Source organism: Typopeltis vanoorti, chromosome 4, assembly GCF_054136105.1.
Source record: "Typopeltis vanoorti isolate ZY-2024b chromosome 4, IOZ_Tvanoo_1.0, whole genome shotgun sequence".
Taxonomy (NCBI): domain Eukaryota; kingdom Metazoa; phylum Arthropoda; class Arachnida; order Uropygi; family Thelyphonidae; genus Typopeltis; species Typopeltis vanoorti.
The window spans coordinates 164,674,053-164,692,613 of record NC_143552.1 but is presented as its reverse complement, the minus strand read 5'-3'; the positions used below and the strand labels follow the sequence as shown (position 1 = coordinate 164,692,613).

At 37.5% G+C, this 18,561-nt stretch overlaps 1 protein-coding gene across 3 annotated transcripts in view; it reads left to right on the top strand.

Moving 5' to 3' along the window:
- Ypel (Yippee-like) overlaps window positions 1-18,561 on the top strand; it is a 349,317-nt gene that overhangs the window by 106,766 nt on the left and 223,990 nt on the right. For all 3 annotated transcript variants that reach the window (XM_090392078.1, XM_090392077.1, XM_090392076.1), the window contains exon 2: window positions 14,712-14,829. The gene's annotated coding sequence lies outside the window, so the exon portion shown is untranslated. The remainder of the gene's footprint in view (window positions 1-14,711; window positions 14,830-18,561) is intronic.

The following is an 18,561-nucleotide window of genomic DNA, read 5'->3' as shown; positions in this document are numbered from 1 at the left end:
AACTTGTATAGGTAAATATAACTTCTCAATTACTTCCACCTTAGTATCACCACCTCTGGGTCTGGTTCCCACTGACGAGACCTCAACGAAGGTCGAAACCGGTCTGGGTAGTGGCCCTTCCCTTAATGCATAGTATTATACATGTCCGTAAGGAGATTTGCTTTGCATTATGGAAGCTACTTAAACAAGTGATGAGAGCTTAGTCCACCTTTACTACAAGTTGTCTGTCCTGAAGATACTTCAGGTGCAAACTTTTTGTTTGCTTACGCTTGGATCAAGTATTAAACTAAATTTATTATACACTAGGTCTAGATGAGCTGTGAGTGGCACAAAAATCAAATGTCATTAAGGATGTGGATTTGTCGAAAATGGTTGTGTTGTGAGTGCAACATGTGGCGAAATTTGATGGATGTGTTTGTGGAGAGACTGAACGGGAGACAAGAGGAAGTGTGTTATTTTGTTAGACTATGAGTTAACAAATATCAAACAGACTGAAGGAATGAAAGTTGGTGAAAGTTATTCAAATAAGAAGCCAAGTGTAAGGTTCTGAAATTTGGTAGGCAACAAAATACAAAGTATACACTTGGCAAATTTTGGAGTAAATTGAGGATATAAGAGACCTTTGGAGTGGTGGGAGGACAAGGATCTGAAGTTGAGGTCACTTTGCACAAGTTATGAAAATGTCACATCAGATTATAGCCATGATGCAGAGTACCTTAACTTGTAGAAATTAAGAGGTTCTTGTTTCATTATAATAAGACCTTGATTAAACCATATGGATTATTGTGCACAGATTTAGTCTTGGTGATGAGAATATGTTGGAAAGGGTCCAGAGAAGACTGATTAAGATTGTAACTGGTCTTTGGGATGGAATGTGAGGACATATTGAGGGAATGTAGTTTGCAAAGCTTTGTGAATAGGAGGAAGAGAGGGGGATGTGATTGAGACATTTAAGTTGGCAAAGGATTGTTACCAGGTTAATGTGGAAGAAATTTTTTGTACAATGGGGAAGGAGGTAAAACAAAGGGACATAACAAAGTTGTATGATATGGTGCAAAAAACAGAACTTCAACACTCCCTTCAGTACACGTGCTGTGCGATATGCTGTTCAACAACAATAGAAGAACATGTACAGTGTATGCCATTATTAGCTGTAGCAGTGGTGTTGATATTGGAAGAAAAGATGTTTATTGTTAAGCATTATTTTCATTCATATGGAGTTAGTTGACCAAATGGCCCAAGCCTACAACATGTTTGTGAGCAGTTTGTTTCATCATTTTCATAAGCGTGCCCCAAGCAATAGTGTCATCATTGCTTTAATCGAGATGTTCTGACGTACCAAGAGCGAATTAAGATCTGTCCTTCCTCCATAATGGCTGGTTCTCAGGCAAAGCATATTTTCATCTAAGCGGTCCTATAAACCTACAGGTTTACAGGACTGCTTAGATGGAACCTACAGGTTTCTTGGTTTCTCGAGACCTGAATTTCTTCAAGAGAAACCTCTTCACAGTGAGAAGGTCACTGTATAGCGTGCGGTTTCTGGCCATGGCATAATTGGACCCTGCTTCGTTGAAGAGGGTGGTGTTAACCATGACCTTGAATAGTGAATGCTACATAGAATGTGTTGGTTCTGTTCCCCCAGGATACAAAAAACATTCCATTTCGTTCCCAGGTATTCCCAGCAACTTGTCATACATCACGTGGTTCTAGAGCCTGTTTATCAGAACATTTCATCATGATGCTTATTTTGAGGTTTCACAGACGGTGAAACTCAAAACCCATACCCTTGACATTCTCCTGATGTCACATCACTTGATGCATTAGTTTGCGGTATGTTGAAGGAATGGGTATTCCACTATGACCTGCCTTTAAACCTTGATGAACTAAGGGATAAAATTATCACAATATGTTCAGCAGATGTCCCAATATCTTGTTCTCCAAGATGACAGAGAACCTTCACTTTTGCTATGAAACCAGTCTTGAATGACTAGGTGCCCATTTCGAACATGTAATCTACTGTTTGACCAAGATTCCACTGATAGTTGTGGATGTACATATCATGTGTAAGCATATATATATATATATATATATATATATATATTTATTATTATTATCATCATTCAGGCCTCCATAGAGTCAAAAGACTCATCGTGGGAGGTACTTCCTAAGAACATAAAGTCTGTCAAGACTCATCCAGGGGAGGTTCCCCCCTAAGAAACACAGTCTATCATACCACTCCTTAAACTCGTTGACCGTGCTTGCTCTCACCACTCCATCAGGCAGTGCATTCCACGGTTCAACCACCCTCCATGGAAAGAAACCACTCTTCACCCTCTTGCTCACAGTTTCCTTTCGTAACTTCCAGGGATGGTCTCTTGTCATCACTCCTCCCCGCTGTTCAACCAAGCGAAAGAACTCCCCAGTGTCAACCCTGTAACCTCCTCTCCATAACATATATTGTGTTGTAGTTATTCAGTTTTTGTGCCATACTATATAAGGAGGGTGTGAGGATTGGCATGAGGCTAGATTCTTTCGGTTGCAAGAGTGGTTGGTGAGTGGAATGCTTTGCCTGACATTGCAGTTGAATGTAGATATACTGAATGAATTTAAAGCACAGTTTGATGGGCTTTGTGTGTAACACTGTTTGCTTCCTGTGATGAGTCTTTTGACTCCATGAAGGTTTGGTATTAAAAATGGTGGCATAAAAATTCCAAGAATTTTAGTTGCACACATCCAGCCCACGAAAGTTCTTTCCACTTTTCCAGTGAATCCTCCTTTGACTCTAAACAATAATTTCAACCTTTATTAGTCACCATCTGTGCTGTTTTGTTCTAATTTATCTGTAAGCAATTATGCAGCACCATTTCTCTCTAGTTTAGTATATCCCATAATGATTTGTAACAAACAGAACTCTAGCTTTTGATGTGGTGAAGTTTTTCACCAGAGGTCAGGCCAGTAGTGTTAACATTTCAAATTTGTGCGACATTACTCTGTAGATTGTAACATAGCTTGTTTCTGTATATTTATGTGTGTGCCGCAGATGACCTTGATGAGAAGATCAAAGTTGAGTGATTATTTTGGTTTATCTTGAACTGAAGTTTTACTATAACATGTTAGTTTCTGTAATTTTTTTTAATAATGAATGCTGATCATCGTGTAACTTTGAAAGAAATGATTTTCATATACTTCTTGCTTGCTCATTCAGTCTCTCTTCCTCATTCATTGCTCTCACTCTCCATGATGTCACATTCATAAGGATGAAAGACCTTTATGAAACCACTCATTAAATATCTCAACTATATCCTCTGCAGCAGTTTCCCTTATACCATTTTTTCCAATCAATGTCATCTGACCATAATCATTCTTTTTTTTTTTTTTTTTTTCTGGCTACATATCGAGAGAACTTATTTTTTTAATGAAGCAAAAAACTGCAATATGAGAAGCAATTTTGCTACGCTTACCAACTGAGTCGCCTTTCTTGCCTGTTCATTGTACTTGTTATGAAATTGATTACTACTAATCTTATGTTACCTCCATAATGCCTTCTTTCTCTGCATTGCATGTTTAATCTCTTCATCCATCTGTTTCACACCATCCTATTTAACCTTGTGATTTTTGGAATAATTTAGAGACATTGCTTATATTATATAGTTCTTAAATAGCACCCAAGTTGCATTGATCTCCTTTCCACCTACCTCCTCATTCCATGCTACAGCTGCAAGCTGTCTCGTGAGCTTTTCATAATCACAAGCCTTATAATTCCACATATGCCATTTCTTTATAGAAGTCCTCACATTGCTGGAACCACCCAGGCAATTACTTCATGGTCACTCTCACCAACTGGAGGGAGATTTCACACCTCATTTATGACATCCTCTGATTAAATCCAAGAACCTCAATCCTCACTGTATACTATCTGTACAGAAGACAGTGTGCAAACCAATTTTAACTTATGGATCTGAAATCTGGGTTAGAAATAACTCTTGAACTAAGACTGGAGACCACATATATGAGAGTCCTCAGAAATATTATAGGGCTGAACAGATGGTGTCAATGAGAGTATCATATTAATATGAGGATATTAGGAAAGAACTTGACATTGTTAGCATTCAGAAATGTGTTAGTAAAGCTGATCTGAGGTTGTATGGCCACTTAAACAGAATATGAGAGGAAAGATTAACAATTTGTTTCCAGGTTGGCAGGAAAAGAATGCAGAGGAAGACCAAAATCTAGATCTAGGTAAATTGATACAGTATAAAGTACTTTAGAAGAGTGGAAGAGAAGAATATAAAATCTGTTAATATTGGAATGTTGACAGATAACAGGTTAATTTTGAAGGAAAATTGTCAGTTGGAAGTTAGTAATGATGTAACTTTTTTTCATGTAGTACTATAATAATATCCTTCAACCTCCTCCCTGAGGGGATGTCAAATTTGAGATGTTTAAAGGTAAGAAAGGTTATTATTATATGGGTATAATATGGGCCTTCTAACTCCATGGAGTCAGAACACTCGGTGTGGGAGAACCAAACTATCAAAACAATATCTATCATACCTCTTCTTGAATTCATTAACAGACGAAGCACTCACAACTGAATCAGGCATTCCATTCATTCACCACTCTCCAAGCAAAAAATCTAGTTCTCACACCCTTGTTAACCACACTCTTCCTTAATTTCTAGGGATGACCTCTTGTTCTTCCATCACTGTCACACAGCTGAAATATTTCCCTTGCATCAATCTTATAGAAACCTTTTAGTAATTTAAATACTTCTATCATATCCCCACTTCTCCATCTATCAACCAATCTCTGTAATCCACAAACTCTCAATCTATCAATGTAGGGGACATTTTTTACACCACTCGCCAATTTAGTCACTCTCCTCTGAACCCTCTCCAAACTTCATCTTCAAGGAATCCAGGCAACCAGACTTGAGCACAGTAATTCAGATGTGGAAGTATCAATGCCTTATAAAGAAGAATAATAACCTCTTTATCTCTGGATGTTAGTGTGTTCTTCAATAACCAAGTAATCCTATGTACTATCTTGGACACCATAGCAATGTGCCTTCTGAATTTAAACTCCCTATCCACCAACACACCCAAGTCCCCTAGCCTCATCTCTTGGCATACCATTCCATCAATGTGGTATACAGCTAGTAATCTTTTAATTCTAAAATGCATGACTTTACACTTTTTCCACATTGAACTGATATCCATTATCTTTTGACCATTTTGCCAGCTTATTTAAATCATCTTGCAAACTCTCAACATTAGCTTGAATTTTTATTGCACTACCAAACTTTGCATCATCAGCAACAATAACTGAATATCTCCCTTCAAGTCATTTCCTATATCATTTATGTACAAATTAATGATGATAAACTACAAAAGAATGGAGATTCTGAATGATCAGTGCACTGAATGCATTATTCCTTGAGGTTTTTTAAGCATCAAGAAAGAATGGATTTTTATTTTATTTTATTTTTTTTTTAACTTTATTCATATTGGTCTCATAAGAGACTGGAAAATGAACTGTTCTCTGGAATAATGTTTAGATTTTTGCTATAAATCTATATCAGAATTTTGATCATTATTTTGATATTAATGTATAGCCTTGGAGAAAATTTATACTAATATACACACACACACACACACTGTCAAAAAGTAAAGAGAAACTGAATTTTTAATGAAACCAAAATATGGAGAAAAATATTTTTCTTTTTTCTTACTTTCAAAATAATCCCTAAGGGATCTTGCTACAGTGTTCATATAGGTTATGGAAAGTCTTGGAAAACAGTTGTTAGTTGACACAAGATTTACATAAACTAGATAAAGATTATTTTTTTATTATTATTTTTGTTTCCAGGAAACTCCAAGGAGTCAACAGACTCATCGAGGGAGGCCCTAACATCATGTCTGGAACAACTATTCAACATTCACACAGTATCTATCATATCTTGCCTTGAACTCATTCACGGTCGTAGCACCCGCAACAGACTCTGGAAGCTTATTCCACTCATTCACCACTCTCCAAGTAAAAAACCTAGCTCTAACACCCTTGTCAACCATGCTCTTGCCCAGCTTCCATGCATGGCCCCTAGTCCTCCCACCACCAGTCATATTTTCAAAAATATCTTCTGGATCAATCTTATAAAAACCCTTCAGTAATTTGAATGTCTCAATCATATCACCCCTCCTTCGCCTATCGTCCAATTTCTGCAACCCACAAATCTTCCACCTATTCTCATAAGGTTCATTCCACAGACCTATCATCTTGATCACTCGTCTCTGGACCCTCTCCACTTCCTCCCCATCACGAAGAAACCCTGGTGCCCATAACTGGGCACAGAAGTCCAGATGGGGTCTTATCAAGGCTCGATACAGAGGAACAACAACTTGTTTGTCTCTGCATGTTAAAGTATTTTTCAGAACCCAAGTGATTTGGTGAGCTGTTTTAGTCACTTTTGCAATGTGCCCTCTAAACTTCAACTCCCTATCCACCAGCACTCCCAAATCCCTGGCCTCATCAATCTCCTGGAGTACGGTTCCACCAATGCGATATACTGCTGCTATTCTTTTCACCCCAAAGCGCATAACCTTACACTTTGCCACATTAAACTGACATCCATTTTTCCTAGCCCAGTCCTCCAAACTATCCAAATCATCCTGTAAAATTTTGACATCCTGTGCACTCACAATTGCTCTACCCAACTTTGCATCATCAGCAAACAAGTGAACACTTCCTCTCAAATCCTTTCCAATATCATTGATGAACAAATTGAAAAGCAGTGGTCCAAGAACAGAGCCTTGCGGCACTCCACTAGCCACAAGATGTCTTTTTGACTCCACTCCTGAATAAACCACTCTCTGGTATCTCTCCTTCAACCACCCTCCTATCCATCTCACCAAACCTATATCCATCCCCATCTGCTCCAGTTTACTGATTAGGGTTCCATGTGGTATCCTATCAAAGGCCTTGGCAAGGTCCAGTAATATCACTGTAAACCCACTACCCCTATCCAGTTCAGCCGTCACTGTGTTATAAAACGTGAGCAAGTTACTGAGGCATGATTTACCCTTCACAAAACCATGTCGTCCCCCATACAATATCCCATTTTCATCTATCCAATCCTGTATTATTTTCTTGACTAATTTCTCTAAGACCTTGACAATGATTCCTGATATGCTAATTGGTCGGTAATTTACAACAGCAGTCTTGGAACCACCTTTATGCAGTGGAACTATTTTCCCCTCCTTCCATCCGCTCGGGACTAACCCAGACCCGAGACTCAAATTAAACAAAATGGTCAAGGGTACTGACAATTCTTTAGCTGCTTCTTGTACTACACGAGCTGGTATACCATCCAATCCCACAGATGTATTGACATTGAGGTTATGCAATAGACTACTCACCTCCTCTTCATTCACCACAATTCCCGTATAATCTACTGGTAAGGAAAGTAAAGTAAGATAGTAAAGGAAATTTGAATTTGTAGTCTTGGGTTTCCAAGTGAACTGATATTTACAGTACATTTTATATATATATATAAAAAAAAAAAATTAAATGCTTTACTTTAATTCTAATATTTTGTCTATAGTAAGGCATTTCAAGGTTAATAACAAAAGACACAGTGCATAAGTGAATGAGAACATACTTCAAATTATTATTTTCCTGACTCCCATAGACTCGTAGTGGGAAGGCAATACTAGTGAACACAGTCTATCAAACCCCCATTTAAAATCATCCACAGTCTGCACTTTCACCATCCTCTCTGTCAATATTCCATGCTCCTCCCATTCTACTTGGAAAACTTGCATTTTAATCTCGCTACCTCCTTTTGCAACTTCTAAGCATGGCCTCTTGTCCTTGTTCCTTTCCCTCATTCTATCATTTGAAAAGATCTGCATTAATATGATAATAACCATTCAACAGCTGAAATGTCTGTCATAACCCTCCCCTTGCCTTCTATCCATCAAACTTTGCCTTCCGCATGGCGTCAGTCTATCCTCATAATCAACGTTGTAACAGTCCTGACATCATTAGGTGAATGAAATGGTTGCATTAATTAAGTCTGTTCACCCAAGAATTGGAATATGTGAGACATGGTTGGATGTGGATGACATCCTGACAGGAATAGAGATGAAGGGTATGATGTGTTTTGTGTAGATAGAAAGAATAAAAAGGGTGGGGGGCATGCTATTAATGATAGAAAAAGAGGGAAATAGTGCCAGTGGTTTTGAAGCAGTATGTAACAGGGGTCACAAGATGATTTGAGGGTCTTGGATTTGATCATTTCATCAGAGGATATAATTATAAATGAGATGTCAATTATCCTCATAGTTGGTTGCCAACAGTGTAAGGACCTACGTGAGAAAAGGATATGTGGGACTACAAGGCTGGTGATTATGAAGAGCTCAGGAGACAGCTTGCAGGTGTAGCATGGAATGAGGAGTTTGCTGGAAAAGAAATCAATGCAGCTTGGAGGGATGTTCTTTCTTGTAGAAGCAGTCTAAATGTATTCCAAGGGTCAGAAGTTAAATAAGGTAGGTCTGAAATAGATGAAGATCAAGCATGCAATACAGAGGAAAAAGGTATTATGGGGCAGCATAAGAGAAGTGGTAATAACCAATTCCATGAGAATTACAAAAACAAGGCAAGGAGGCTGACTTGGTAAAAAAAAAGATTATGGAAAGATGACATTGATTGGAGAAAATGGTACAAGAACAACTGCTGCAGAAGATATAATGAAGATATTTAATGAGCAGTTCATAAAGGTCCTTCATTCTTGTGAATGTGACATCACGGAGAGATTGAGAGTAGTTGATGATGGGAGAAGAGACTGACTGTAAGTGAGCAAGAGGTGTATGGGGAATTGAGCAAACTTGATGTTAATAAGGCTGTGGGACTTGATAATATATCACCATGTATTCTGAATGAATGTGCCAGGGAGTTGACATCTGCCTTGACATATTTTTTTAATATGAATCTTGCATCAAGTTCCATTGGAGTGGAAGTAGGGCAAGATTGTTTGCTTCATAAGGGAGGTGATAGAACTCGAGCATCAGATTATAGGCCTAATCTGTATGTCAGGTGTTGTTTAAGTTGTTGGAGAAGCTCGTGATAACTGTGATCCAGAAGTGGATTGACTACAGTGGTATTATCTTTGATGGACAGCATGGATTTGCTAAAGGGAGGTCATGTTTTAGTAATCTACTTACTTATTACAATAAGGTGAAAGAGGAGAGGGATACATAGTAGTAGCCTTAGATTTTGGAAAGACTTGATAGATCACCACATGATTAAGTTGATAATCAAACTAGAGTGGATAGGTTTGTATATTAGATTAGTGCATTGGATCAGAGACTAGCTATCCAATAGGTATCAGCAAGTTGTGTATGGGGGAGCAATATCCAGGAAGAGGAAAGTCACTAGTGGTGTGACTCGGGGGTCTGTTTTAGGGCCATTGCTGTTAAACTTGTATGTTAATGATATTGGCAAAGATTTGGATGGGGATATTCAGTTGTTTGCAGATGATGCAAAGCTGGGATGAGCCATGAAGAGTAGAGAAGATCTTGTGGCCTTACAACAAGACTTGAATAAATGGGTATGGAAATGGGGATGCAAGTTAAATGTTGGAAAATGTAAGGTTTTAAAAATTTAGAAAACAAAGATGGGATGTAGAAGTTATGCTTGGTGGGGATATATTGTTGGAGGTGGAGGAATAAGAGATCATGGGGGTGATAGTGGATAAGGATCTGAAATTTAGGGGACACATTGCCAAAATTGTGAGAACAACACAAAGAATTCTGGGAATGATGCAGAAGACACTGACTTGTAGAATTAAGGATATTCTTGTTCTGTTGTATAAGGCTCTGATTAGGCCACACATAGATTATTGTGCACAGATTTGGTCAACAGGTTTTCAAAAGGATGAGATGTTGGAAAGTGTCCAGAGGCAACTAAGGTAGTTTCTGATATCTGGAATATCAAATATAAGGAAAGGTTTGGAAAATGCAATTTACATAGTCTAGTGAATAGGAGGAGGAGAGGTGATATGAGAGACCTACAAATTAGTAAAGGAGTTGTTATAAGATCAATGTTGAAGAGGTTTTTACAGAAAACGGGGGAGAACCAGCGGTCATCCCTGGAAGCTGTATAACGAGTGTGTAAGAAGTAGGTTTGTTTGTATACAGAATTGTGAATGATTAGAATGCCTTGCCTGAGTGGTTGGTATCTGCAGAGAATTTGAGTGTGTTTAAAGTGCAATATTATCAGCTGTGTGTATGACAAAAGGACCTCCTAGATGAGTCTTTGACTTCATGGGATTTTAGGATAATAATAATCATTTTTGTTTTCAGTCTCTGCACTCTCTTGAAGGTTACTTCATCCCTTTCAAATCCAGGTGACCAGATCTGAGCACAGAAATCCAGATGTGGTCTGATCAATGCTTTATTCAATGGGACTAGCATACACTTCTATCTCTCGTATCAACTTTGCTGCAATTCTGAGATATCTTCAACCTTTGCAATATGTCATCAGAACTTTAATTCTGTCTACAATCAGCGCAAGATTCCTTTTTCCTCCTCTTCCAGTATAACTGTATGAAGTGAGTATGAAGCACTTCTTCTGTGGATCCCAAATTTTAAAACCTTACATTTAGTTGCATTAAACTGACATTCCCAGCTGGAAGGGTGGAAAAATCTTTTCCACCCTTCCAATTTATTCAAATCCTCTTGAAGAGCTAAAACAACAGCACTATTATAATAACCCTCATCTGCATCATAGTATCATTGACAAAGAATGAACAGCAATGGTTTCAGGACTGAACCCTGTGGAACTCCACTTGCAACTTTCCTACTTCCTGATACTGCTCCCCAATATACAACTCTGATATCTATCAGAGAGCCAATCACCAATCCAATTGCACTAACCCTGATAGTCAAACCCATGTGATGCAACTTAAAAATCAACTTGTCATGTGGCACCCTGTCAAATGTCTTGGAAAAATCCAAAAAAAACGACAGAGTATGCCTTATTTTCATCCACTGCTCTTGTTACTCTATGGAACTCCCTAATAAAATGATCATTAAACAGCTATGTCATCTGCTTTAGTCACCCCATCTCCATCCTGCGAGATAATTTGCCCACTATCATTTTTCTTCCTACTCACTACATAACAAAAAACTTCTTGGGATTCTTCTTGGATTGTAGTGCCAGTCTCCTCTCATATTCTAATTTTTTTCTCCTTACAATATTGATTACTTTCTGAGCCTGAGCTATATATTGCTCATGCAACTGCTCTCTGCCTCTCTTTATATGCCTTCCATAATCTCTTTTTCTTCTGCATTTTCCCTTTTATTCCATTTGAATCCAAATTGCTTTATCTTCACTCGAGGTATACAATCTCTCATTGCTGTCAATTTTTTTCTTAAGTATTTCCCATGCGAACAACAACTCTTCCTTTAAATTCTTTCATCCATTGTACTGCTGCAAACTAGTTTCTAAGTCTATGATAGTCACCTGCCATATTATTTCAAATAACTTCTTTCTGTTTTGATACTTCCTCATGCCTGTTTATATTCCAAGTCAGGACTACATGGTTAATCTCGCCAGTAAGGGGGGAAGTATGTCATCTCAGTCAAGATCCTCTGATGCTATGACCGAATTCAGAACTCTTGATCGTTATGTTCCCTCCACCACATGCTACCTAATACAGTTGTCCCTTAAGAAATCCAAAAATTCAGTTCCTTTATTGCTTCATGTTGTCTCCTCTGCCTAGTTGATATTACAACAGTTGAAATCCCCATAATGATCACCCGCTTTATACTTGCCAAACTAATTTGTTTAAACATTTCCTGCTTATTGCCATCTGTATTTCCTTGTCTGTAGCAACATCTTACTAAATATCTTGATCTATAATCATCCATCTACTTTAAAAGCCGTTAGTGATATTTCCACTGGGTTCTCTACACTGAGAGCATACAATTCATCTCTTATCATGAGTAACATTCTTACCACGTTTACATTCCGCATCACTGGCCTGGTTGGCTGAGTGGTTAGTTGGAGAGCATGTCTCCAACTGAGACATGCTCTCAGTTGGAGAGCATGTCTGCTCTCCAACTGAGTGGCAGTAGGTTCAAATTCCAATAAGGGCATGGATGTTTGTGATTGTCCTAGCCACTTACCATATGTACTGCTGTAACCTGTGTCCTGGTGCAGTATGACATTTGATTCTTTGCATCATAAAAAAAATCAAATAAAAATCCAAACTTTTCCTTATGCTGCTGTATCCTTCAATTTTTATCCTTGTTAGAATGTTCTTCTCAGTTAACCAAGTTTTACTGATACCAACAAACTTTTGGAGAGACTGAGTCAATCAATGCCACAAACTTATTCCCGTTATTCCTAATGCTCCAGGCATTTGTATACAGAAAAACCAGTGTATTATCTGCATTCTTATAGCAATTATTACTCCTCTCAAACTCCACCTGTTCTCTAATATAGTGTACATTGTCATATCTCAAGCCACTATCCCTATGAGGCCATCCATGTAACATTCCACCTGTGCATCTCTTGCATTCAGCTTCCTTCTACCTTCAAATGTACATCCACATTCTAGATACCTTTTCCTGCACATTCTTGCTATTATTTCATTTGTCATGACTGTTCTTTTCTTCCACTCTGCATTATCATACCAGGGCAACATGTTCACCACCTTTCCTTGCTGGACTCTAAAATGAACCCCAAATCTTCTGCTACACGATTCATGCTACCTCTCAGGTCATTCATCCCAACCATTGCTGTTATCTCCCCCCCCCCCACACACACACAGTTCTTCATTGTGATTACCACATACGTTTCCACCAGGCAAGCATTCCTCTGGCATTCTGCTCTGCACATCCCGAATCTACAAATCTTCATACGTGACACTCTGAATAGATTCATTCACCCCCCCCCCCCCTGCACCCCTTATTCTTATGACTTCCAATCTCTCTCTCTCCCCTCCTCCTCCCTCTCATCTTGTTTCCACACTCTTGTCTTTCTGCAATTTCCTCTCTTCCACTCTCTCCCCCATTCTCTTGACTTTCTCACTCCCTTGCCCTCTAATAAAATAAGTATTCTTTCTCATATAGTTATTTTACAGCCAAATTTATTCAAACCAGGAAAACTCTCTTCAGCAGATATACCCTGTAGAGCATATCTATTAAAGCTATTAAACTTGTAATATGTATAACAATACAAGTTTAAATGTCACTCTTTTTTTTGGTCTCGAAATCATTTGTCTTTAGTAATGTTGTTGTTTAGGAAAACGAGATTCACTGTCAGCTGTTTGAAAAAAATTCATTCAATTATCTGAATTTTTGCATTGATTTGGGTGGTGGACAAGGTCGCACCCACTTCTACATTTCTCTACTGCCTGCTCCTACACTAGCATAATTGTCCAGACACCCCTGTTATTTGAAGTTATGGAACATTCTAGGTTTGTTAATACCATAAAAACCAGTGTAGACAGTAGGGAAAACTGCCTTTCTGTATTGGCTTAAATCAGAAACAAGTAGTATGGAATAATGTGAACTCGGTGACTTCGAGAGAGGTGTCAATGTGGGCTGTCACATTGGTGGCATGTCCATGTGCCATTGCCCCTCAACTGCAGCATCCACAATCCACTGTTGGCAATGTAATCAACAAATGGAGATGTTCTGGCATCATTAGTGCAGGAAAACCCTAAAGGCGGGCACCTAAAATGACTGACAGGGACAGGAAGGTGTTAAAATGGGTGGCATGCAAAAACTGCTGCATTTGGCATAAACCATCTGTGATGAGTTCCATAGTACGAAAAGAACTCCATTTACTGGGTTTCCGTGGATGAACAGCAACACACACAAGCCAAACATCACAACAATGAACAAGGTGGCTCGTCTGCCCTGGTGCGAAGAACCTGGGAACTGGACAATTAACCAGTGGAAAATTGTACTCTGGAGTGATGAATCAAGGTTCACCTGTTTCCAGTCTGATGCCATGGTGTGGAGGCAGCCTGGTGAATGCCGTTGTACTCACAGTGATGTTTGGTGGTGGAGGAGTAATGGTGTGGGGTGCATTCAGCTGGTTTGGTACTGAGCTGCCATCATGGAACCATGGACAAATCAGTACCTTGATATTCCTGGATAATCAGGTGCTGCCTACACTGTGGAGTTTTTATGGAATGGACTCGTGTTACTATCAAGACAATGTCTCATGCCACAAAGCTGCAACTATTATGGAATGATATGTACGGTATTAATGACTGCTCTGGCCTTTTCAGAGTCCTGATCTGAACCGCATCGAACACTTGTGAGACAAATTGGAGCAGCGATTGAGGTCCAGAGCAGCACATCCTTGGTCTGTCGCTGAGCTCAGTGCTGCTTTGGAGGAATGGAGACAAATTCCATCTGATGTCTGTTGCACATTGGTGGAAAGCCTCTCTTAAAGATTGCAGGGGGGTGATCAAAGCCTAAGGTGGTCATACCTGATATTAGGATTCGCTTGCTGGCATGAATAGTAAATTGCTGAAGTGTCTGGACAATTATTGGTAGATAGTGTAGTTATACTCACATTATTATTTTTTTAAAATATTTTTGTAATGCTGTGGCAAGGTGAAAATTGTGCATTTTTCTTTGCTTCTTTAGTATTAAATTATTCTAATTAGTTTATTTTTGCTATTCTTACAGCTTTAAAACAAAGAAGCATAACAAGAGAATACCAGATTTTAATCTATGTACAACTAGAGGATAATTAATTTTTTTTGAACTTGTATAGAAGCCCAACAGATGTATGTAAACACGCAAGGTAATATCTTCAGTTTAGTTGAATTTTGGAATAATTGTGTACTCACTGCTTAAGTTGACCCCCCCCCCCCAGTTTCCCCCTTTCTCCTTAATATTATAACATCCATGATAAATCTAATATTCTTTCCTAAATTAATTGTATGATACCTAAGAATAATAATGAGCATGCATAATTAATGTACTTCAGTTTTTCCATAATACTTTAAACATAAGGCTTGATTTTGCTATCACAGTTTGTTTGGCTACAAAAATAACTGCTTGAATTAAAGATTGGAATAAATATGGCAATTATCAATTTGTCAATACATGACTGCATATCAAGTCAGTAAAAAACCCTTGGGAAAAAGCACAGCTGGTTGGTTTTTGATGTTCATCTTTCCTACTCACAAAAGGTTGTAAACTTACATCACATGAGTACTACAACTGGACTAAAAGTTTGTATAAGCCAGAAACTCGATCGACCAAGCATGAAACTTTTACAAGCCATTTTAGTCTGCCAGTAAAGAGGGTAGTCTTACTTTGGGAATTAAAAATTATGTATCACCTGAAGACCTTCACAATGTTGATGCCACGAGGCTGGATTGAGAATTCGTGACTTTGCTGACAAAACTGCTTTCTCTATTGGTTTAAATCAGAAAAGAGTAGATAGTATGCACAATGAAATGACAAGCTGGTTAGGATGTCATCTGGTTAAACAAGGCCCTTGCAGTTTTCATCCGGGTAACTAGGAAACAGCAAAAATTCAGCATTAGCAGAATTGAAAATGGGTACCATCATAAGAAGTGTCAACAGTAAAGAAGTACACACAAATGTAATTTGTGTTACTGAGACAAAGACTAAACAGGCATGATCTTGCTAAATACCATCAGATTTATATGCAGGCATTTATGATCAGAGTAAGGAAGTGATAGCTATAGTATTCAATGCTAAACATGAAGATAATCTATTCAAATGGCAGACACTGTTGAGTAGCTATGTAGACAAATTTCAAAATGGGGAACTGGGCATTTAAACTTGTGCCTGTGGTCCTGTACCAGGGAAGAAGTGGAGGAATTTTTCAAGTCATTAAACAAGGCATCTGACACACAAAAGGAAAAGTCAAGGATATCTAAATGGCAGAGCAGGAAATGAATATCTGACATATAAAAATGTATTGGGAAAGTTTTGGGAAAAAAAAAAAGCAGAGTTTATAATTACTGTAAGTACTGTATGCCCACAGATTCGAGACCCTTTGACACTTCTGTGCATGTCAAAAGGAGAATTCATTCCAATAATAGGATAATTAATCCTTCTTGTGGGATGAGTTATTATTACACATCAGAAAATTAACTTTTCTTTTATGAGCATTGTAGTTTTTAAAGTGGTAACTATTTTGCTTGTATAACAGTTGGAATGATACGTATAAAGCATGTGATTTCACGTGTTGGTGACCAATTCGTATATCTTTTATTTCTTTCTCCCCTTCAGCATGAATTGACTATTCTTGCCATATTTGCCAGACCCGGTTCTCTGAACTGGGAGCATACAATACCTGCTGGATTTCTGTCCTTTTGAACAGATGTACACAAATTTACATGGAGAGCAGACACAAGAAAAAAAATTCTTACTGACTGTTATTATTGATAGTGATATCTTTAAGGGGTTTGGGGTACAAGAGCACAACAGTAATTTGAAATGGGAAATGCCCATAATTTAGATTTAAGCAAATGAAAATGAATATCATAGTGAAAAGGAAAATGTGTTTGGAAAAATACTATTTCAGCTTTTAGAGGTAAACTATAGACTCAACTATACAAAAATTAAAGAAAAAACAAAAATTTGCAAACAAGAATCAAAACCTGGATTGTCGTTGGCAAACTGAAGAAAATGAGAAGGCATATGAAGTTGTTTCCAAGGGAAGAATAGATCTGAATTTCATAGTGGATGCAGAAATTAAAGTCAGTTATAGCCTGAATATGTAGCTAAATACTAGCTACATATTCAGGCGAAGGGTAAAACTTTTAAGAATCTACTGTAAACATACATATCATAAAATCTTATATACATCATTTCACTAGGTATGTGTTTGAATATTAAAACTACTGTGGTGTTTTCCCGAGTTCAAAAATTTTATTTTTAACTACTGAAAACTCCACAGCCAATTTTTATTTAAACTCTCAATAGCCTTATAACTATTCAGTACTAGATTCACATTCAATGTGAAGTTGTTTACTGACAGTTATTTAGACTCACTCTGAAAGAGACCTCAAAATTAATTTTAACACACTAATAAAATAAGAATATTTTACCTGAGACAAAGTTGGTATTATCAAGACACCAAAAATGTATAACACTCAAAAGTATGGTAAACATGTTAAGTTAATCTTAACTTAATCTTTATATGTGGGATGATAGAGCCTCTAGAACTGAGTCAGTAATGACAATGCTTTTAGTTGCAAAGATCTAGAATCAAATCTGGGCATGCAAAAAATCTTTACAAGGACTTTTTGAAATTTTTTCAACTGAAAACATCTTATATTCTGCTGTAATAGTCGTCCTCTAATAAGGGGGTGACTGTTTGGAATTACACCCAAAGAACTAAGGCTATGGGGCTGTGTTATAACTGTCAATTACATGTGTACTGCCCCCCCCCCACCCCCAGGATTAAACACCCGAGTTTCTGTAAAGTAAAATTCTGTAATGCCATATGTGACCAGCTAACCAACAGATGAAATAATTCTTATAAAGTCATTAGGAGATAGCAAGATTTTACCTCCTAGAAAATCTGTTTTTTTTATATACAAAACAGATAAACCAGTCAGAGAATATACAATTGACAAACATACAGACTATGCAGATCGAACTAAGTGACCTATTACCACATTGAACAGGTTTACTTGGTCAGCTGTGAGAAGACCATTGAGATAACACAGAAAGGGATGAAAATATGGGATATTAATCATGTTTTGAATGACTTCTATCATCAGTCATGCATACACAGAAAAGGTTATGAAAAAAAAAAAAGTTTAGGATAATAGCTTCAGCCTTCACCTTCACTGTTATGAACTTTGCCTGAATTTGCCTCAAGGAGACCAGTGCCTTACAGGAGATGAGAAGAGTGTGATTTTCGAGGGATGAAATAAGACATTCAAAAATACTTATAAAATACTAAACATGAAGAAAATAGTTTTATCTCATGTTAGAGAAATATTGGATTCTTTTCCAGTCTTCTGCTGTAATAGTCAAATTCTCAAACCCTGTAAGGATACACTCCAAAACAAACATTTTTCTAAATCTTTTACATACATCTTTACTTATCTATCTTGTCATAAATGATCTTTTTCTTTAATACTTAGTTATATATTTTCAACTTATGAGCAACAGATTTCTTACCCATTTTCATACTTTTGTTTTATTATGATATTCATGCTAAATATGTCAGCAGTTATTAAATCTAGTTAAATAATCCTGGAGACTTGCACTAATTTGTTGAGTATAATGTTATCTGCATAATGTAAAAAACTAAGTTTGATATCCAGTTTAATACCACATTCTTTCATAATGCGATTCATATGCATGATGAATAAGAGTGAACATAGTCTGTATCCTTGTCACACACCTGATTTCATTAAATTATCTTCAGGAACTTCTTTCAATTCTAATTGCTGACTTGCAACTTAAATACTGACAATGCCGCTATGTATAACGTTCCATTTACAATTGTTGCATTTTGAAAAGTTTTTCTTTTGGCATC